The sequence below is a fragment of the Coptis chinensis genome, chromosome 4 (genome assembly GCF_015680905.1).
Source record: "Coptis chinensis isolate HL-2020 chromosome 4, ASM1568090v1, whole genome shotgun sequence".
Lineage (NCBI taxonomy): Eukaryota > Viridiplantae > Streptophyta > Magnoliopsida > Ranunculales > Ranunculaceae > Coptis > Coptis chinensis.
In genome coordinates this window covers 12,333,624-12,355,650 of record NC_141459.1, presented here as the reverse complement: position 1 = coordinate 12,355,650, position 22,027 = coordinate 12,333,624, and the positions used below count along the sequence as shown (strand labels likewise).

General features: G+C 36.6%; 3 pseudogenes across 1 annotated transcript; all 3 read right to left on the bottom strand.

The window, feature by feature from the left end:
* Positions 1–3,612: 3,612 nt before the first annotated feature.
* On the bottom strand, positions 3,613–5,204 carry LOC147501933 (putative LRR receptor-like serine/threonine-protein kinase At1g56140; annotated as a pseudogene). The gene is made up of 5 exons (XR_015220890.1): positions 5,184–5,204; positions 4,731–4,887; positions 4,596–4,675; positions 4,226–4,434; positions 3,613–4,128 (listed from the first exon to the last, which is right to left on the bottom strand). The product of XR_015220890.1 is annotated as a putative LRR receptor-like serine/threonine-protein kinase At1g56140 (transcript).
* Positions 5,205–16,364: 11,160 nt separating this feature from the next.
* Positions 16,365–17,257, bottom strand: LOC147501932 (endo-1,4-beta-xylanase 1 pseudogene; annotated as a pseudogene).
* A 983-nt stretch (positions 17,258–18,240) lies between these two features.
* LOC147501931 (protein NUCLEAR FUSION DEFECTIVE 4-like) lies at positions 18,241–19,848 on the bottom strand (annotated as a pseudogene).
* Positions 19,849–22,027: the final 2,179 nt, after the last annotated feature.

Below are 22,027 nucleotides of genomic sequence, written 5' to 3'. Positions count from 1 at the left end.
GTCAAAATTCGTAAGAAACTATGCAAGGGTTTTTATAACCGTGGCTAAAAATACTGGGAATCCGTGGGAAAAAGTCGATTTTCTTGTAGGCTGTGTTTGTTTATTGACAAATCTCTAGTGGGAAAATATGAGATTTGCCAATGTTTTCCCACTAGAGATTTGCCAATGTTTTCCCACTAGAGATTTGCCGGGCAAATTTCTAGTGAGAAAATTTATGTTTCCAGTGTTTGTTTGTACAAATTTCTAGTGGAAAAATATGAGATTAGCCAGTTTTGCCCGTGTTTGTTTACATCATTTTTTTCTCGTGGCAAATGAAATTTCAGCTTTTTAGAAATAATTTTTTTTTTGTTTCCAAACTCAATAAAGTCTGAAAAAAGCTAAAAATAAAATACAAAATAAAGAAAATTAAAGACAATACAACTCAACATTAATAATAATAGTATGTCTTTTGAAACAACCATAAAATAAAATGAAAGTGCAATAGAGACCTTAACAACTATTGTTATCCAAACACATATAAAATGTCATAGTGCCTTGGATAAACTTTATTTCTATATTTTTCCATACTCGGATCACTTGCTATGACTTGATCTCAAACCTCGTTGCTAGCTATGATCTTATGTTCTACATTACTCCATTCAAACCCTTGTTGCATAGTTACACTAGCAATATCGCGTGCTATCCATAGTAAGGTCTTCACTCGCTGAGTTACATGACTAATAGTCAAGTCGATACCAAATATAAATGTGTTTTGGAGTGTTTCTCTTGCACGCTCTTTTGATATTGGAAGAAATCCGTTCTCATTCTTATGATCTAAAAGTAGCTCGTTATGGAATATATCGATAAGAACATTGTCCATCGCATTGCCATATCTAATTAATAAACATACAAATTAAGTTAATATACTTAAAACAATGACAAGTTAAGAAAGTGAATTAGGATAATTAGTAAAACAAACTTGGTCTAAATGTCGTTACAACCACATAAACATAAATTTAATTAGAAGACTCCACAAACATATTAGACTAGTACAACTACAAGATGAATAGTAATTTGATCATTACAACAATTAAAATAACTAGGAACACCATGACCAAGTAGCGGACGTAGACCCAATCGTCGCGTTGCTCAGCTACATGACCTCTCATATTTTCTATGTGAGGTGCATATGGAACTTTTATATGAGGTGCATGTGGAACGTGAGAAGCTAGCACTTGGGGAGGTTGTGAATTTGTCAATTTGGTCTCTTCGATGGGTCGTGTGCACATACGAATATTGGATTCCGAAGACATCTTACGCTGACGGTGAGTGGCCAATCTATATTTAGCTTCTTCTATGAACTTACATCCATTGTAATTTGTGTTACTATAACCATTCACTTGGGCTTTACAGTCATCCCAATTTGTGTACACTCCACAATTCTTTCCCTCGAGTACTACGTAACACATAGGTTTTCCCATTCCTATGATCATATTAGAAAATGGCCATAGAACATACAATTATTTTTACAACATACAAAAGGCCATAGAAAAAATAATATATATATATATGCATGCCACATGCATAAAATAAATGAAAACATAACACTTTAAAACGTTTGGGAACTTGCGAGAGCATAGCAAGCGATATACGCTATTGTAGAGATCTTTCTAACAACACTCCTATCGATTATTTTAATACTAGTATCAAGTACTAAATATCTATATAACAAAGAAAGGAGGAGTGGAAGGACAAATTCCACCTCATAAGGTGATATTTGGTCGTGTTACCCCCTTCACCATAGCCACTAGATTGTTTTCCTAGGGTGAGTTAACAAGTTTTTTGGGGGTAAGTTTAAAAAAATTTCTCACTTCACCCATCCCGCACAAAAAATGCCTGGACTGTTTTTGGGCTAAACTTTTATGCGCTGTTGGGGGCGCCGAAGGCTGGCGTATCTGTGTCGTACTCTGGAAATATGAGTAGGGGCGGATGTGCGTCGGGGCACTGAAGCCAAAGATGCACGTATATGTGTCGTATGGGTGGCGGATGTGCGTCGGGGGCGCGTATCTGTGACGCACGGCACGGGCAAATACTAATAGTAAATACATCAGGGATTAGATTATATGATTCTTTGCATACTGAAGGAATAATATTTTAATACTAGCTAGATGACAACGATTTCACAAAGACTGCAACAACGCTAGTCAAAAAAAGCAAAGTAATATTCGTTAGCTAGTCAGAGACAATCAAAGTAAGTTCAAATAAAACCAGAAAAACGAGAGAACATCTAAACCTTTATAATATATCGCGCAAGAAGAAAAATTGAGAGTATAAATCATGATACAAACAAAAAACATGCAAATAGTGTTTCTAGTCTACATGAAAGCCAGTAATGAGTTTCCAGTTTTCTCAATAGCTTGAGGAATGCTCTAGCCTTTTTTTCTTTTCTTTTTTATGAACAAAACTTTATTCATGAGAAACATATAAAATATAAGTTACAATCTACTGACATAGAAGTGTCTGAACCAGGAAGGATATGGTCACTGCTCTTGGATGAAAGTTATTTTGAAAAATCCGTGCGTTAACTTGGTGATGAACTCTGAACTTTAGCTTGGATGGTTGGGTAACTCAATTTCGGAATGGACAAGATTTGGAACCAAACGACCGAGTGATCTCTGAGTGTGTTTGTGTTAATCATTCTTTGATATGTATGATTAAATTGCTTTGTAGTATATTGACGAGTATTTTTTTGTGAAATTCACATATTGACGAGTCCTCAATAAATGATTTTTTTCCCCTGTTTTATTCGTCTGATGAAAAGAAGTATACTACGATTCCAAATTTTCTGTATAAAGTTGTTACTGATTACTATTTACTACTAATGATAAAGAAGGCTGCATTGCTGAATGATTCTCTCAAATGGTTGCGTAGTTTGAGACTGATGGACTGGGGTACTATTTTCTGACATGGATGGATCAGAGCATGCTTTTAGTATGCTTCTTGACACAATAGCAACACACTTGTTACAATATAAATTACAATATAATTCTTACCAAAACAACAAACAAAATTCTAAAACTGAGTGGGTGTTTGTATCTCATTTTTTCAAAAAATCAATTTTTCTCAAAAAGTGTTTTTTTGAAAAAATATTTATTCTAAAAACAGTTTTTGAATAAACATTTTTGGTTGAGATTTTTCTTAAAAACTATTTTTATAAAAAATTATTTTTTTCTTAAAAAATAGGAACCAAACGTATTTATTTAAATTTCAAATTTGTGTGTGGAAAAATAGTCAATCTTAATAAACTGAACTCACTCAGATAATACAATAAAAAAAAGTTATTACAAACCGTTCAAGTTATATAAAAGTTAAAAACAACCTCATATCATAAAATTGATTGATCAGTATTACGCTTAATTTCTTGCACTCCATAAGTCGTGTGCAATTGAATCCCTTAGTAATGAACTTTTGTTTATCATACCCATTCAAGAAGATACATCCTCTCCGGTTCCAAGCTCGAGTCTGCATTTGGACGCCCACATAGGATCTCCAATGCCACAACCCCAAAGCCAAATACATCAGCCTTCTCAGTTAAATGGCCAAGCATTGCATACTCAGGTGCGAGATAGCTACTTCAATAAATACTCAGTTTTAGATTTATATTTTTAGGAATAAAACTATAAAGAAAACACAAGATTATTCTTAAAATCCACCCTACACAAGTTTTGTCAACAGAGCATGGGTCAAGGGTGATATCTTTTGGATTGTGAATACAATTCAACTTCCGGGTTGCAACAGCCACGCATTAGCCAAACGTTGGAGAGTATTACAATCAAACAGCATCCAACCCACTGATTAGTAGACAAACTCAAGAGTAGAATAACTCCAAACAATTACACAAGTGTCAGAAGGGCTTTTACATAGTCCCCGCAATTCGCATGCTAATGTGAGTCTTTTTGTCATCATAGAGCTTTGCCAAACCGAAATCCGAGATTTTGGGGTTCAGTTCAATGTCAAGTAAAATATTACTAGCCTTCACATCTCTGTGAATGATCCTGGGCTTTGACTCGTGAAGATCCGCTAGACCTCTTGCTGCCCCCAAGCATATGCTATATCGGGTAGGCCAATCAAGATGTAAAGCATTCTTACCTGCATGTATTGCATCCGTGGCAAACGAGCTTTAGAAAGTAGTTCCAAAGACAAAAAAAAATGGAAGTACAAGGAGTCTGTTCAAGGCTTTTATTACCAAAGAGTACTTGATCAAGGCTTTTCTTTTTGTGATACTCATAAACAAGGAGTCTGTTTGACCCCTCCATGCTGCATCCATACAATTTCACTAGGTTGCGATGCTGAACTGCAGAAATGGTGGAAATCTCTGCCACAAACTGACTCTTCCCTTGGTGAGATGTTACTAAGTTTTTTCACAGCTACTTCTCTTCCATCAGACAGAATCCCCTGTAGATAATTGAAAAAACAGTAGAAACTAGAAAATCATTAGCCAATAGAACAAATCACCAGTAAACACAAGCAGATGAGTATGTCACTGCATATCAGTCTCAGTCCAAATTGAAAGTTCTTCTCATTAATTATCGCAGTCAACTTAACCTGAATATTACCTTGTAAACTGGTCCAAATCCTCCCTCTCCTAACTCAGCATAATTGAAATTTTTTAGCCTGTTGTCTATTCCTAGGAGCTCTGCAGTTTGTTCCAAGTGTAACTCTGATAGCCGAAATGGATGGTCCATAGAAACCTTGTACAGGTATGCAGCAAGTCCCCTTTCCAGTCCAAAAGAGATGAATCTCAAGGGAGTTCTTGGATACTTGAACTTTAAAATCTCTTTGAACGGCTCTGTTTATGGCTCCACCTGCCGCACTTCTTATGTTAAAATCCTTTATTTCGTGACTTCCCTGAAACAGAAGCAAATAAGCTATAGAAATAACAGAAACTATGGTCCAGATAAGCTAAAAATTTACTGAACTGACCATGGAAGTTTGTATCAAGCAAATAACACAGCACACAAAAAAAACCATGACAGAAGTTCTAGGCACCCAAATATCACTTATTAGCTCAAGACAACAAAGTTGGATCCTGTTTCTTACTTCATTGCTTAGGGGTAACACATCCCCATATAGCAATACTAAAACTTGTATGCTGAACTAACCAGGGACATTCTGTATTAAGCATATAACACGGAAACTAATACCATCCATGTCAGAAGTTCCATTTTACACATATCCTATATTTCAAGCACATCCTGTACTGAAGGTTTTGCAACCCTTTTCAGGGCCACCAATATAATGTCCGAGACTGGCATTTTGAGCTACTTTCTGTTTAATACTTAAATTTGTGTCCACCCTCACATTTAATGGCATAGATAGTGGGCTCTCACACCCTTAATAGCATCATGGTCTTTCGAACTAAATACCACAGGTCGAGGGCAGTATCGAGCTAGGGTGAGAGATCAGACGAGGCTCCTGGCAACTCTGAGTAGATTGTTCAACCTTAACTCCAAAAAAAAAAAATGGCAGTTGCAGCAACAACACCACTTAACATCACAACATCAGGTGCAACTACAAAATGTTCCTACTTATTAGCAGTTACTTCAAAACTAGTAACAACCATCAAAACATTCAATTGACACTTCTCTACAACTTAACCAACCATCTAAATGAAGCTCGACTCCGCAAGTGATAACTTCAATCTAATATAGATCCATAGATGCAAATCATGTATAATGAATTCAAACAAAAAAAAAATCGCGTTTTTAGGATCTTCTTACCTTTAGAAATCAAGTGAGAGATGTTGTTCGAGTGAGAGATCGAGAAGAGAGATGCTATTTGAGTGAGAGATCGAGACGAGAGATCGAGATATAATAAAAAAAAACGAGTTTTATTTGGAGAAAATAACCGGACCGTAACTTTGCCTTTGGCGCAGATGAGAGAAAGATAAGAAAAAACAGTTTTTTTTGCAAGAAATGGGGCTCAGCCCCTTGGGTTGAATCCGGATTAGTGTAAACCCCTTCATATCGGCCCATACCACATAACCTCCTTATTTATCGGCTCATATCACAAAAACTCCCTGCTTTCCAATACCAGCGAAATTTCAATCCGATTTCTATTTCCTATTTTATTTTATTACCTTTTTTACCCTTCTTCCATATTCATCATAAGTTCTACCCAGAAGAACACCGATTCATCTGCTTGGACAACGATTTGACATCTTTTGTTTCTCAATTGAGAAAAACACCGATTCATCTGCTTGACGAAAACACGATTCTCAATTGGCGAAAAGACGATTCTCAATTGACGAAAGAAGGTTAGACGACCTCTTTTCCATCTTCTTTGCGATGAATTTCTGAGTTAAATTGCTTGGATAACATGATTTGGCCATGAAAATTTAAAAGTTAAATTGCTGAACATACTGTTTCGGTGGTGATATTGACTATGTAAAAGTACATTTACATATGTTCATCAATTTGATTTTGTTGTTTTTTGCAAATGCAGACATGGATGGGACTGCTCTTTTTGCTATTATGTACGAGACGCAAATTATGAGTGTCCGTGTCGGGACTAACGGTTTGATTTCTGATTTGAAGCGTACGATTTCTGAAAAATGGCCAGACCTTACTCCATTGTCTATAGAAACATCTTTTGTAAAGGGATTCAAAGCGTATTGTGATAGATACTGACTCGGAGCTTCAATCCCTTGTTTGCTTCAATTTGGTTAAAAGTCTTGATACATTTTTGATAACAGCATCGTCAAGAGGATTTTTTGCTTTGTGTGACGCTAGTTCTAGTTCCAAAGTTTCTCTTCGGGCTTCTAGTTCTTGTACTTCTAGTTCTTCTATGTCTTACGCTACATAACGATGAAAAATATGTTAATGTCGCTTCTTTGCCTATTTTTGGTGTGTGGGATGAGAAATTCCGGGCGGTCTTTACGCCAATTTTCGTGTTGAGCTTTTACGCCATTGTCTTGTTAATAATTACAGAGTTCTTATTAAGAAGAATGATCTGATAGAGTCACGGGTGAGTGTTATTTGAAGACCGAAACCGGATGTCTATGGAGAGTTCACGATCCAAGAAGTATAAGATGCGAAATTCTTTGAAATAAAGACAATGGAAGCAAAGCACACATGTGGATTTGGATTCACCGACGCGTTAACAATCCCCAGTGAATGAATAGTAAACTTGTAAAGAGTATTGTTTTAGATATGGTGAGAGACAAGCCTTTGATTAAGCCGGTGAAATCATTGACTATTTTCTAAGGGTATATGGTGTGAACTTGAATTATTACTTGGCGATACCGGCATAGATCTTGCATTGAAGGAGATACATGGGGACTATGCTTTATCTTATCATCGATTACATTGGTATGTTGGAAAGTTGAAAGAAACCAATCTAGGAAGTCATGTTGTTTTGGAAAAGGAATCAACAACGGGGAAAGTTCAAGAGATTATTTGTTGCATTTGGTGCTTGTATTCGGTTTTAAACCGTAGATCCTATGCTTTGTTTGGATGGAACTTTCGTGAAAACAAAATACAAGGGGTGTGTCTTGTCACCTCGCCAAAAATGCAAATGGGGGTATGTCTTTTTTTGAGTTTGTGAATTTTACATAGTAGTTCATAGTAGTTTGTAAAACCGAACAAGCATAAACTATAAAAATTTATGTTCACATCAGATGTTTAGCCTATGCATTTTAATATTTACATAATAATTTAGCATATGGAAATTTATTTTTATATATATGAGTTAAGTTTTCATAATGAGTATGGTACGCAAAACCAAATCAGTAATTGATGTTTATTTGTGTCCCCCAGGTATTTTTCCAGTAGCTATGGCAGTTGTACTTTCTGAAACTGATGATAATTGGGATTGGTTCTTGGAGCAACTTAGGTTGGTGGTCTCCAAAGATCGTAGGGCTAACTTTTATATCGGCGAAACCATGGTCTACTCGTGGGTGTCCCGCGTTTTTCCTGATTCTCATCATGGTTATTGTTTGTGGCACCTTAAAAATAATATTAATTCAGCTATGCCCAACAACCATTGCTTCCGCTTGCATACCCTTGATCTTTTTTCAGACCTTGCCTATCTTTGGGACGCACCATGAGTTTGAGAAAGTGATGGCTGTTTTTCGAGATGTTTTGCGGCGATCAAGTGAAAACATTTTTGTCCACCATAGGTTATGAGCATTGGTCTAATGCTTATTTTCAAGGAAATAGATATGGCGATATGTGTTCCAATATTGCGGAAAGCTTCAACTCTTGGATCCTACTAGAACGGCACTTGCCTATCACTGCAATGGTGGACAAGATCCGTGGAAAAATTATGAAAATGATGTCTGATCGGCGGGAGTTAGCTAGGAGCTGGACTACTATCTTATGTCCATCTATGGAAACTTTATTGGCTGAGAGGATTGAGGTGGGGAGAAGTTGGGTGGTTCTCAAGTCAAGGGAGGGTATTTTTGAGGTCGTGCTACTCATACTCACTTGGTTGACTTGAATAGAAGTCCTTTGCTCTTGTAATTGGTGGAGAATCGAAGGATTCCCTTGTGCACACGCACTGCGCTCCATTTTGGCTGATGGATTGAATGTGTATAACTACTGTGATAAATTCTTCTATTCTCAGACATTCCGTGATAGTTATTCAAGAGCTATAGTACATTGTGGAGAACGATAAATTGCCTGCTAAGATACCAAGTGTGCCTCGATTTACTACCTCCGGATCTGAAAAAGAAGATGGGGAGACGGACAAGAACGGAAACGGCCGACGGGTGCTACAAGAGGTAGGAAGAAGAACAAGGGCCCTTGCTATGGCCATCACTGAACCCAAGAGTGGGCTCCACTCCTACAACATGCTCTGTACGGTTCAATGAATTTTTCATCTATTCTTTGATGTTGCTTTCATTATATGAAAAACAAGATGTCGATGAACTTGTTGGATTTTATAGTTTGATGTTGGATTTTATATGTTATGTTTTTTAGTTGGAGAATGAAAATATAGTTTTACATAGTAACTTTTGGGGATGAAATTAACCTGACACCTAACAACTTTATGTAAATGTACTTTTACATAGTCATTATATATGTAAATATATATTTACATAATACCTTTTGGGATGGAAAAGTTCCAGAGAGACTAAATATATGTAAATCGAGATTTACATAGTCATTATATATGTAAATCTATATTTACATAAACACTAAAGCTTTGCTTTGCAATTTAGTAGATGTTTGAGCTAGCTTTCCTATCCAATTTAGTAGATGTTTGAGATGAAATGGTGATCAGTTGGATTCATATATACTTAATTTGCTATACTACTCATTTTATCGAACCCAAGAGTGAGTGAAGCTATACTACTCATTTTATCGAACCCAAGAGTGAGTGAAGCTATTCCTTTTGGGGTCTGCCCAATGTCTATGCAAAACTCCTCCGGTATGCAAATGTCAAGCATATAACAGGAGAGAATTTACTGGTAATTAGATTTTCTTTGTTGGGTCAAAAACTGAAAATTGTTACATTGTAACAGTTGCCTGATCTGGATGAGTTTCATACAAGAACAAGCTTTCTACAAAAAACATCATTAACCTAAAGGCTCACCTGTCACCTACAATCCAAAATCACCTAACCAGTAATTTATAGCAAGCATGGTTCCAGAAACTTAATTTGCTGTTGTTAATGCTTTGTGTAGTTTGCTAAATGCATAACCTACTTTCAGTTGCACATTAAAATATCAAGAAGCACATATTACATTTAAAAGAGCATAACGACCTAAAGAGTTGAAAAACAAATTAAGCGTAATTGGAAGAAATATAAATGCATAAAGAACCACATTATATATAAACGCAAATCGAAGCTAGTTCTGAGAATATCGAGAACAATACTAAACAACTCCAACACATTAACAGTAACATTACATCATAATCGAACACTCCCGAAGTTAGAATGGTTCTAATATTTTAACACAAATAAACCTGGCGTAATCAACTAGAAATATGGAAAATCAGTTCTTCATTTCTTGCATTCTTCTTTTGGATCCCATTTTTCTTGTTGACTTGTCGATCTCATATGTCGGGTTAACCCTCAATTGTTTTCGCGACTTCTAGCGTTATATCTTGGACAGCTTTTCCACATATTATAGCCTTCACAAACAAAATGACGAAGAAACCACAATCTGAACTGAAAATGCAAAAAAAGAAGTTTAAGATAAGAGATAAGAGATTAAAAAGACATTTAAGTTTGGGAAGTTAAGTTCTTACGATTCTCCTTGTTGTGGGCATGCTCCAACTGTGATATCTTTCATCAAATCCACATCTGGCAACCTTAGCTCCTGACGCCTACATCTAATAGCTTCCACCACCCTCTCTTGCTGCATTAAATTGAACAAAAGTTTACCAAAACAATGTAAATATATATGCAAATCTATATTTACATAGTAACTGACCTATGTAAACTTAAATTATCCATTAAAATTTGATGTAAAGCTAGACCAATATTTTCTCTCAAGCTTAGATTTTCTAAAATGAGTATCTACAGTTAAGGTACGAAATATGCCAGACAAGTAAAGTGTTTTTTCTGACATTTTTGTATTATTTCATTAACCCAAAGGCTCACCTCTCACCGACAATCCAAAATCACCTAACCAGTAATTTATATCAAGCATGGTTCCAGAAACTTAATTTGCTGTTGTTAATGCTTCTGCGGATTGATAAATGCATTACCATAGTCCCATTGTAAATATATTATAAACTGACCTATGTAAATATAGATTTATATAGTAACTGACCTATGTAAATATAGATTTACATAGTAAATTAAAATAAAATTTCACTTACCAACATTTCAGCATCTTCTAATGGAATGTATTTCTTTCTTCTAAGTAGTTCCTTGGCCTTAAAAGAGTCATAGTCGTCCATTCCCAATTCAAAGTATCAACATGAAGCAAAGTCCGGTGATAACCATTTTGAAATTTTTCTTAACTTGGGACTATTTATGATGAAAAATAGATGAGCGACCTTGTTGTCGAACTGTTTTAGGACATCGTGACATAGACTTTCATGCCTTGTTTACGGTTATCTCTAAAGCCCGGCTATAACAAATAAGAACAACAACATCTTCATGCCTTGTATGCATATTGAGTTAAATTTACATATTTAACTTCAGTAATTAAATTACATGAAAGATGCTTACCCATGCAAATGATGAGAAATGGAGACACTTTGGTGGAGAAGATCTAATTAGCTTTTTCACTTCCTTAGAGAGTTGGAAGTGCATGTACCAATCAATGATCTACCATAAACAGTACGAAAAATTACTAAATTGCAAGTTTTTTCATTTCAAAAGATTTGAGTAATCAAAAGATTTACCTTGTCACTGATAAAGAAGTTCAACATCAGGTGGTTCACGTGTTCCCCCTGTATATTCAAGTGCATTTGAATGTCCATCCACGCAATTGTACTGCAATATGCATACACGATCAAAACAATTTGTGCAATTACATAGACGATAAGAAAAACTTACAAATATTTATGAAAAGTAAAATTTACTTCTGGTTTGCTTTTCTGAAAAAACTTTCCACCAACGGCAACTTCTTTTTATCAAGTAGACTCCACAGCTTGGTTGAATGTGGTTTTGACATAGGCTTTTCCTCTGGTAGGGGTGGTGGAGTCTCGAAATCATCTCAGATCAATCAACTGGTTCATCATCCAATTCAGCAACTTTAGTATTCCTTTTTTGCTTCTTAATATTTCCGAACTCATATATTGTTGATGTTTTCTTCATCCGCTCCCTTTCTTTCACTTTCTTAACCATCGAGTTAGGTTTTCCCTCACCTTTTTCCTCCTCCTCCTCATCTGACTTTGTCTCGCTGCTTTGCTCTTCTCCATCCAACTCGGATTCTTTCTTTTCAGCCAACTCTCCACATGTCTCTTTCTCATACAACTCTTCCTTTTCAGCCAACTCTTTCTCGGACAACTCGGATTCTTCCTTTTCAGCCAACTCTCCACATGTATCTTTCTCAGACAACTCTTCCTTTTCAGCCAACTCTTTCTCGGATAACTCGGACTCTCTTTTGCCCTCCTCTTTCTCGGATTCTTCCTTTTCAGCCAACTCTTTCTTGGATTCTTCCTTTTCAGCCAAATCCACATCTCTGTTCTCTACCCCTTCAACCATATCTACATCTATATGTTCGTGATTTTCAAACATATCTTCTAGACTCTCTTCACAAACTATTCTCGTCAGTCTACCAATTTCACCCCTTAAATCTTTACTAAGTTTCCTCAACTCTTCATTCTCCCTCTTCAACTCAGCATTTTCCCTCCTCAAGCTTTCAGCTTCACTTTGGTGGTGTTCAGGGTATAATGCCTCTTTCTCTTCCTCGGCCAGTTCTAATTTTACTTTGATGTTGCAATTAGGAACATTTTCTAGCTTGAAAGTTTTTGGTACTTCATCCGCTAGTCGTTCCATTAACCACTTTGCAATCCGTGGGAAGCAAGTCTCGCGGACTGGCTCACAAAGTTTCACATGCTCACACAAAAAGTACTGCACATAACATGTGAATTTGTATTAGCATATGTACTGCACATTTTCATATAATTCTTTTTCCAACATATGATATATGACATATGACATATGTAAATTTCAATTTTCATATGCAAATATAGATTTTCATATGTAAAATTAGTAGTTTCATATATATATTTTCATACACCTGACATATGTAAATATGGTTTCATACACCTGACATATGTAAAAATGTTTTCATATTTTCATACACCTAATTGCAACTAGTAATGTGGTCGGTCATCCCTAACTAACTCTCTAATTACCCGACTAACATGAATTCTGTCAAAACTAATGTTATGCTAAAAGTAAAACTAGATCTCCACCAAAAACACTGATTGACTGATCAATGATAAGTTTATAACTGGCATTGTATAAACTAGATTTTCAGGAATACAGACCCAGTTAGGTGACAAAATTTTTAGATTTCATCTACAAATTTGAAGGACCAATCCAGAAAACATCCCTCTAAGGTTGTGATATAGACTATGAAAACATGACTATGCATATGTGAAAACAAAATTACATACGAAAACAGACATGTTATTATATTACCAACATATGACATATGACATCTGACATCTGACACATGCATATGCAAATTCATATTCTCTTTTATCATGTGAGGTGATATATGCTATGAAAATATAACTACGCATATGTCAGAAAACACAAACTAAACTTACCAAAAGCTGAATAATGCATCCTGAAATTTTGAACGGACTACTGCTATCCCACTTTTGAATTTTTTCAATCAGTTCTGAGTGAACTGAGGCAGCCCATGACACACTCCACATAGATTCCAAAGTCTCAACATGCTTTGGGAAGGACCAAGCTATTCCACTCGCACCACTACTTACAAATACTGTCATCACCAGAAAAATGACGAGTAGTCTCACCACATCTTCAATGTCCGTAGGGTCTGTTGAATCTATAATCTGGTTCAAGATTTCTTTTACAACCGTTGTTGTTATCTTGTTAACTCCAGAGAAATGTCTCAACAGGAATGGTGATCCAGAAATAGCTTCGTCTATTCTCGCTCCTGACTGGAAAACAACAACTTTCCCCATCACCGGAAGCCCAAAAGTTACAGCCACATCAGATGGACATAAAGACACAAACTTACTTCCTATCTTAAACTTATGCCTCTCCTTGCACCAAGTCGCTAACAACTTTATAATGATGTGACTTGGTTTCTCTAACATTTTACTATCGACCTTTCCATCGACAAAAACCATAAACAGATGACCAAAAGGAGTTTCTTTCATCTTGGTGATATGAATATCCCTAATTCTTCCCTTCAAATCTTGTACAAGCTTTAGCATTAGCAATGCAGAAGAACGAAATACCTTGTTAGAACCAGTAAATTTTACGTCCTGCTGCAATACAAATTTCGAATATGTAAATACAAATTTCGTATATGTAAATACAAATTCAAATATGTAAATACAGATTTCGTATATGTAAATACAAATCCAAATATGTAAATACAAATTTCAAAATATGTAAATACAAATTTCAAAAGATGACCAAAAGATGACCAGATACAAATTTCAAATATGCAAATACAAATTCACTTGTGAAAATACGAATTCATACACATATATATATATATGAAAATGCATATTTATATCATAAATTAAGCATTTTCACCTTAGATTTCGTTTATTTACAAACAAAATTGAAAAAAAAAATATGATTTTTACCTTCGATTTGGTCTTTTTTTTATTAGTAGTTGATTTCGATTTGGAAACTTTCGATTTTTTTTGTTTTAGTGGGTGTTTCTCTCTTATTTTTTGGTTGTTTTTTCATTTTTGCTGGATAATTAGGGTTTACAGGAATAGAGAAAGCGGCGAGAAGAAAGAGAGAAGGTAAGTTTGAGATCTAGGGTTTTATGTGTGGGGGGTATTTTGGTCTGTTTGGGTATTTTAAAAAAATAGGGGGTTTTTATGGGTTAGTACGTAATGAGGGGGTTTTTATGCTGGTCATGTATCAACCAGGGAGATTAAACCCAAAATCTGGTTTTTTTTGTCTTCAAAAACAAGTTTTACATAATTATAAAAAAAAAAAGAGAACAAACACATTTATTTTTTCAAAAAATGGTTTTTTACTAATAAATAAATAGGATTCAAACACCCCCACGTAACTAGTAAATTCGTGGAAGACCAAAGTTCGATACGGTAATTATTCGCCTAAGATTTGAAATTTTCAACAATAATACTTTTAAATATTCGATCCAATAAAATGCTAACGGTAAAAATACGATGTACCTATTTTAAACAGGTATAATACGAATGCATTCCTTTAAAATTCGACTATATATTTTACATTTAAAACTTTGATATATAGTACATAATGTTTTTATTTTTATTTTTACAATTTTATTCATGAAAAAATAATACAAATGTCAAATTTTTTGTTCTACTTACTATCACTACTAAAAATATGGTTTTTTGCCACGGTCAGTTGTGGTGGCAAAAAGCCCAAAATTCGATGGCAACATGTGTTTTGCCACTTAAAAAAACTTTTAGCCTCTTTCGAGGCAAAAAGGGTGTGGAAAGAAGTTTGTTGCCACGACTTTTGCCACCGCTACAAGAGAGTGAACATTTAGGCCAGCGACCATGTCGTGGCAAAACATTATTTTTATTTGAATTAATTTAATTGTCAAAATAAATTAATTTCTTTTTGTCACAGACATGATCGCTGCAAAAAGTATTTATTGCCACAAGTCGTGGCAATAAATGTTTCTCCCGCCATTATTTTTTGTTCTTTTTTGCAGCAAATGGCGTGTGGCAAGACATTCTTTTGATTTTTTTTTTGCAACAAATGGCCGTGGCAAGACATTATTTTTGGTTTTTTTTTGCAGCAAATTGCCGTGGCAAGACATTCTTTTGGTTTTTTTTTTGCAACAAATGGCCGCGGCAAGACATTATTTTTGGTTTTTTTTTGCAGCAAATGGCCGCGGCAAAACATTACTTTTGGGTTTTTTTTTATAGCAAATGGTCGTGGCAAAAAGTGTTGTATATATAATAATAATAATAATAATAATAATAATAATTTGTGTACTAAAACCACATAGAGCTATGAATGAGAATCTAAAGTGAAATTTCATTTCACATGGAAGCTACATAAACCAATTCCAATTACTACCAAAAATAAGAGAAATAACTATCCATCTTTCGAGTATTTCGGTATCACACAAACAAAAGTATCAAACTATCTACACAAAAAATTCTTGTGATGAAAGTTCAAAATTCAACAGTACGCATACGCAATAGTACCATATTCCGCCTATTAGCGCCAAAATCGCAAAAACTATGAAGTTTCGGAATCAATCATGCATGTATAATAAGCCATCGTTGTGCATTTATTTTCTGCGTAAACAAACAACAAGAAAAGTTTAGAAATAACAAGAAAGACATAAACCGAAGACAATAATTAAAGGTTTATCACTCTAACAGTGTTTAGTCATCTACCAAGCTTAGCATATGCTTCATTAGTGTCGACTTTATAAACCAAAATGTTCACTATAAGTTTTGTAGCTATTTCATACCTAAGACCGAAAGACCAAGGATGATAGCCACTCCCCGCCCTTTTTTTTCTCACGCCCAAAGGAAAAAGAACAAGTCAAGACCGATCACTACTTGTAACATATCTAGAATTCTAGATTCTAGACAAAGCAGAATAGATGTAGATGCAATTCCATTATTAGAAACTGAATAATCTGGATAGATAATATTATAATGTAGCAAACACATGGATTATGAGCATGAGACAACCACTCGCTTGAGTTCAAGGTATCTCTTACCAGCTACGTTAACACTACCTTACGCATCAACCAAATGTGAATTATCTTGACTCATAAACAACTCCCGGAATCCCCACAAACATAATACCCTCATTTGCGGGATGAGCAAAGGTTTCATGTAGCATAACTTCCAAGTCATCGGCTCTAATATACTCATTAATGGATGAGACATCAACCTCGGTAAACCATATTGGAAGACCAAGTATTCCCAATTTATCAAGAGCGAGAACAAACTACGGGTCCAACGGGACTATCTATATGTCCTTGTATTCCAATACCTCCCTTAAGCCCCTTGTTCTTGCAAGTCAAGAATTTGTTGAATGTACTTCTCGGGAGAAGATCTTGTATCACATCCATCCTCAACATGGTAATCATTAACTTGAAAAGAGTAGCGAGATGGATCAAGTTGGTTGGTTGTCTTGAACATATTTGCTCTCGCATCTTTCCCCTAATTTGTCTTGGTAGAAAGAGCCATGGAGCATCTCATTGTTGACATCGTAGTGTTTGAAGTTGCCTTTATACCGAGTAAGAAGACACGTGAGACAATTCGAACAATTTGTCATAAGATCATTCTTGTTCAACGATCGTACCCATGGTTGAGCAGTGTTTTCTACTTCGAGAAGATGCAATGACCTCGACATCGATCTTTGTACTTCTTGCAAAGGTCCACAAGCTCATCTGCGTCTTTGTAGTTCAAGTTACCTTGTTGTGATTACGTCCAATACCATTTCAACTCATTCCCAAACACGGACCGGTTGAAATTCTTTACAAAGAAGTCTACGAAATCTTCATTGTCTATGTTTGTCCTACTTATACATGACCCAATAGGAAACTGTTACGTGTTTGTCCGACATATACAAATGTGCCTAACAAACTATCGTTGGCATCCACACGAGAATTTCGGGATGACATCAGGCGTTTGCGTATCTGCTGCGGGGTATATCTTTGCGGGGATTGTAAGATTGAGCTTGTGGACTTCAAGAACAGTTGCACCGATGCTTGAGGCCAACAAAAATAACATACTAAGCGAAGTTCCCTTTCATCTTCTACTTCTCTTACCTTCCCGGATCCTAAGTGCAAGTGTTGTAATGCCCACTGCAGAGAAGGGGCATAAGTGAGTCTATATACAAGGAACAACCTGCCTCTAAATCTGAGATTATTATCTTATCACAAAGCCGGATGAGCTTTTGAAATCGATAACTATCCCAGTAGCTAAAAAATACCATAATAATAATTACATAGCAAGATGCCCTCCAGCGGCATTCGTTACTCCATATCAATTTAATCTAAGATCCGGTGTTGATCCCGTTCCCCACAATTCGACTACACCACGAGAATATAAAAATACTTCTATAAAAGCACCAAGACGGCGTCGTCATAGTCAACTAGTCTCAATCAAAAATATGCATCTTTTCACAAGTACTTTCGAAGTAGTAGATCTGCGATTACTTTCGAAGTTTTGGGATCACGAAGTTTAATTTTTCGTAGTAAACTGGCAAAAATTTAAGTCAAGGCATCATTTAAGTAGATCTGCGATTACTTTCGAAGTGCGGTGAGGCAATGGATCAATCGCGCGCGACGACAAATCTGGAAAATTATAGATTTGCAAGATGCGAAAAGGAAGTGAAGCTTTTCAGCCATTCGGCAAAGTCTTCAAACCGTCCGACCTCCGATCGTTAGATCTTTTAAAAGCGATAAGGTGTCGCATTTCTTCGGGCAGCGCAAGTTTCGGAACAAGTAATCCAAAGATCCATGTCGATCCTCCGAATATTCTCAATGCGGGCAAAATCCCAACTTCTTCTAGAGGCAATCTCCAAAGATCACTATCTTTGATACTTTCGTCATATATGATCGGAAGGGTGACTCTTCTACCCCAAATGCTCCATCAAGCATTCTCATAAATATGGATCTCGAGTTCCCGTTAAGTGGTGCATATTAGCTTGTCTCTCGACTTCATAGTCATATATAGTGCTAGCAATTAAACCAGAAAATACTAACGATCCAGTGAGGATTTGCCAAAGTGAGAAAATTGTACAATGCCCCGAAATTCTTCATGCCAAACAGCTCAGGGCCTTAAAGAAATTTGGAACTACGACCCCATGAACACCATATCCAAGTCCAATCAACGGTGTACCTATGTGCATAGCTCGAGGCCAACCCATAGCAAAGAAGAAGTGACCAATTGCCATAAAGACTGGCGGCAGAAGAATGGCTACTGGTCTTGGATGGATACGTAATCCTTCACAATGATTTCAGAGAAGTAGCCTCCACCACGCTGGCGTCCAAGAAAGTTCCAAATGCTGATCATGGATACAAAGATGTGTGCCATCATACCCCAAAAGCGGCTCATTTGACCAAGATTATCGATCCGGTTACCCCGGATCGAACCTAAAAGAAGGGAGAAGAATAAAAGCCAAAAGTGCGCTTTATCAATGCCCGCATCAAGGTGAAGTCTTCCCTATGCGGACCCTTTCTCCTCTTGACTCTTACGGCTCCCTGCGGCGGCAAAGATGGAATAGTTTTGCTTGCAATTGTGCTATTCTTTTTACGCCTTTTCTGCTGCGGGGAGCAAATCTACTCCCCTAGGCTTTCGTCTTCAACCTCACTGAAAATAACTTCATGTACCTCCTCGCCAGATTTGCTAGGGTCTTGCTTTGTGCTTTCGGTAGAAGACTTTCTTCTTCAAAGTGGCATCAGTTGGAGAAAAAGCTTGAAAGCACAGGAACCGCATAATCGGAAGCAATAGCGAGAACAAACAACAGTAATCGTGAATATCATGACCACACTTGTAGTTGGATCCAAAATATCCTCAACAATCATAATCCCCATTAAATAAGCTGCCAACACGAGACACACACTATAGATGAAAGCAAAATTCGTGCCATCGGAAGACCTAATTTGTCTATGACCTCCAACAGGTCGAACAATGAACATCAAAGCTATAACTACCATTGATGGCCCTACTGCAACCATGAAGATGATCGGTAGCATTAACAGGTGAGTGGACGAGCATATATCACGGGTCAATATTGCACCACTCGGCCCGGCAAACCCCTTAAGGATCCCAACTACCGGACCCGGCTTTTGGGGAAGTTACACACATGACACCAAAGCTGCCGTATTGAAGTAAGTCTCTCCATTTGTTCCCACAAATATAAGAATGCACATCGCCCATAAAGGCAAAGTAGGAACTCTATGAGTAACAACCAACCAAACCAAACCATACCCAACAAAAATTTTGCACAGAACCAACCAACATAGCAGCCCAAAGTGGTAAAATTTCACATAAACTCCCAAAGCAAGAAAACCAACACTATCACCAAGATCCTTAGCAACACCTAACCTTGCTATTTGTTTCGATTATAATTCAATGAACTTTTATAATAGGTGATATACTTCCAAACAAATACCCAATACCGCGAATCGATTTGTATCCACATTGCCCCAACAAAAACTAGCCATTTGTTATTCACAAATGTTCTAAATTTCCCCAACCTTACCATCTTTGATCAACAACTCACAACTATATAAAAAGATTATATGTTTTGTTGTTGTTTTAAGGATTTAGATCTAACAAAGTGTAAAGTTTTAGTTTTTATTGATTGCTCGGTTTTCGCTTATTCAAAACGAGCGAGGTGGGGCTGTTTTGTTTTTGAAGAAATATATGATGTGTACCCTGCTCTAGCACCTCTTCCCAATTGAGTAGGAGTAATTGAAACTTCAATCCAGAAAAATGGGTTTATTGAGGCTCAAGACATCTCACTAGCCATCCAAGATTAAACTCAAGTTTGGATCGATCATCCTACTACTAAAGCGTGACAACCTCGTTTTCACATTTCGAACAAAGACACGGACAATATCTCAAAAGTCAAAACATAGACAAAGACTCAAAAGGCACCAAGAGTCAAAACAAAAGCACCACAGTTGAATACAATCAACCCTTGTAACGATCAAATAGGAACTCTAGCTTGCTCTAGACTTGGACACCGGTGTATATCGGGTTTCGACTTGAACTCTAAGCAACTCTGAGACTCTAAGAGACCATTTCAGATTATAAAGAAAAAGAACATTCATAGACAAGAAACTAAGCATGTTTACATTACCCTCATTGATACCATTTGGGCAAAATTAGCCACCTTTTGCATAAGTCGTATTTCCATGTCCGCATCTCGTGCATCCAACTGCCTCTTCATCTCATCTATTTCATGTAAGCCTTTGCTCATCTTTCTCTTGTGCTTGCCTCTTAATCTCTTCAATCTCAAGTCGTCTTTTCCTCCTCCTTCTCTTGTGCTACTCTTTGCATTTCAGCCAACTGGCTTTCGAGGTCATTCACACGATTGTGCGAAGATAGTCGGAGCCAAAGTAGATGGTTGGGGTTACACCTCGTCCCTTCAACCTCACACGTCCATGCGCTCTGGAGGCATCACTTCCTATAGATCTCATCGAGAGGAGGTTGTGTCCCATGTTCATCTATACCTGCTAGGTCTTTCATTTTGTGCTTCGTATTCCAAAAACAAAATTACACAGTACACAGGATATTAAATACAGCCAAGTATGATATTTAAACTGAAGCTATTACTAAGATGAAATTGTTACATACAATGTATTCTCTTGATTGATCATCAAGAGCGTCATGCGTTGTGAACTTGTGTGAGTCCTCACAAAAAGATCTCCTAGGGAAGGGGTGCTCCGACCTCGACTCTAACCAAATATAAAGAAATTTATTAATTGTTAATCACTAGTCAAATTCAATGCCGCAGATGGGAAAATAAAAATAATAAGCATATGTACCATTATCTCTTCAAACTGGGGAAAACTTATTCTTCCAAAGAACATGCTTAGCTATTTGCTTAGCACGGTTAGCCCACATTACGTTTAGAAATTGCCTATACAAAAAGATCTCCTAGTTAGTATTGTACCCTATAAAAATACTTAAGCTAAACATTACACTTTTTCTTACTTGATGCTCGGAGTATCCCAAAACTCTATAAGTTGAATCCACTCCTTTTGCGATAGTTGCTCTGGCCTATGGCTTATACGTTCTTCATATGTGGCATAGCGGGTATAAAAGTTCCTTTTCCATTTACTCTTTTTGTTTCTGAATTCGTCCCCGGAAATCAGAGCCAAAGTGGGCTCCTTCGGGTCTCATCAAGTTCCCATTTATCCTAAAGCGAGAGACAAAAAAATCTACTAAGAAATGAAATAGGCAGGTTTTTTAAATTAGTGCAAGTGTGTGCAGATCCAAATGTCCATACCTTAATGTTATCCCATAACCACTCTTTGTAGCCTACATCTTGGAGCTCCCAATTTTTGTCCAATCAAATCGGCGTGGCGTTGCCATTAATACTCCAAGAGATTGAGAGAACAAGCTTGGATGTTTCCGAGGTCCCACCGGTTGTGCGCCTTTCCATACCAATTCCAACTTTGAGCCATTTGGTTGGTCAAATACCTTAGGAAGGGTAGAAGTGCCCTTACCCACTTTCCAGCTGTACACAAGCCCAAAGCTTCATTAATTAAACATAAGACAATAATGAACTAGAATGTTTAGTTAAACTTACCGCTCTCGTCACCATTAGGATCCTCTCGAAATCGTTTGACCATTGCACCTGTCTAAATCGTCACATAAAGCAATTCATCAAGTAAATCCATCAAGGAAGACACTAGATAATAACCACTCCCAAA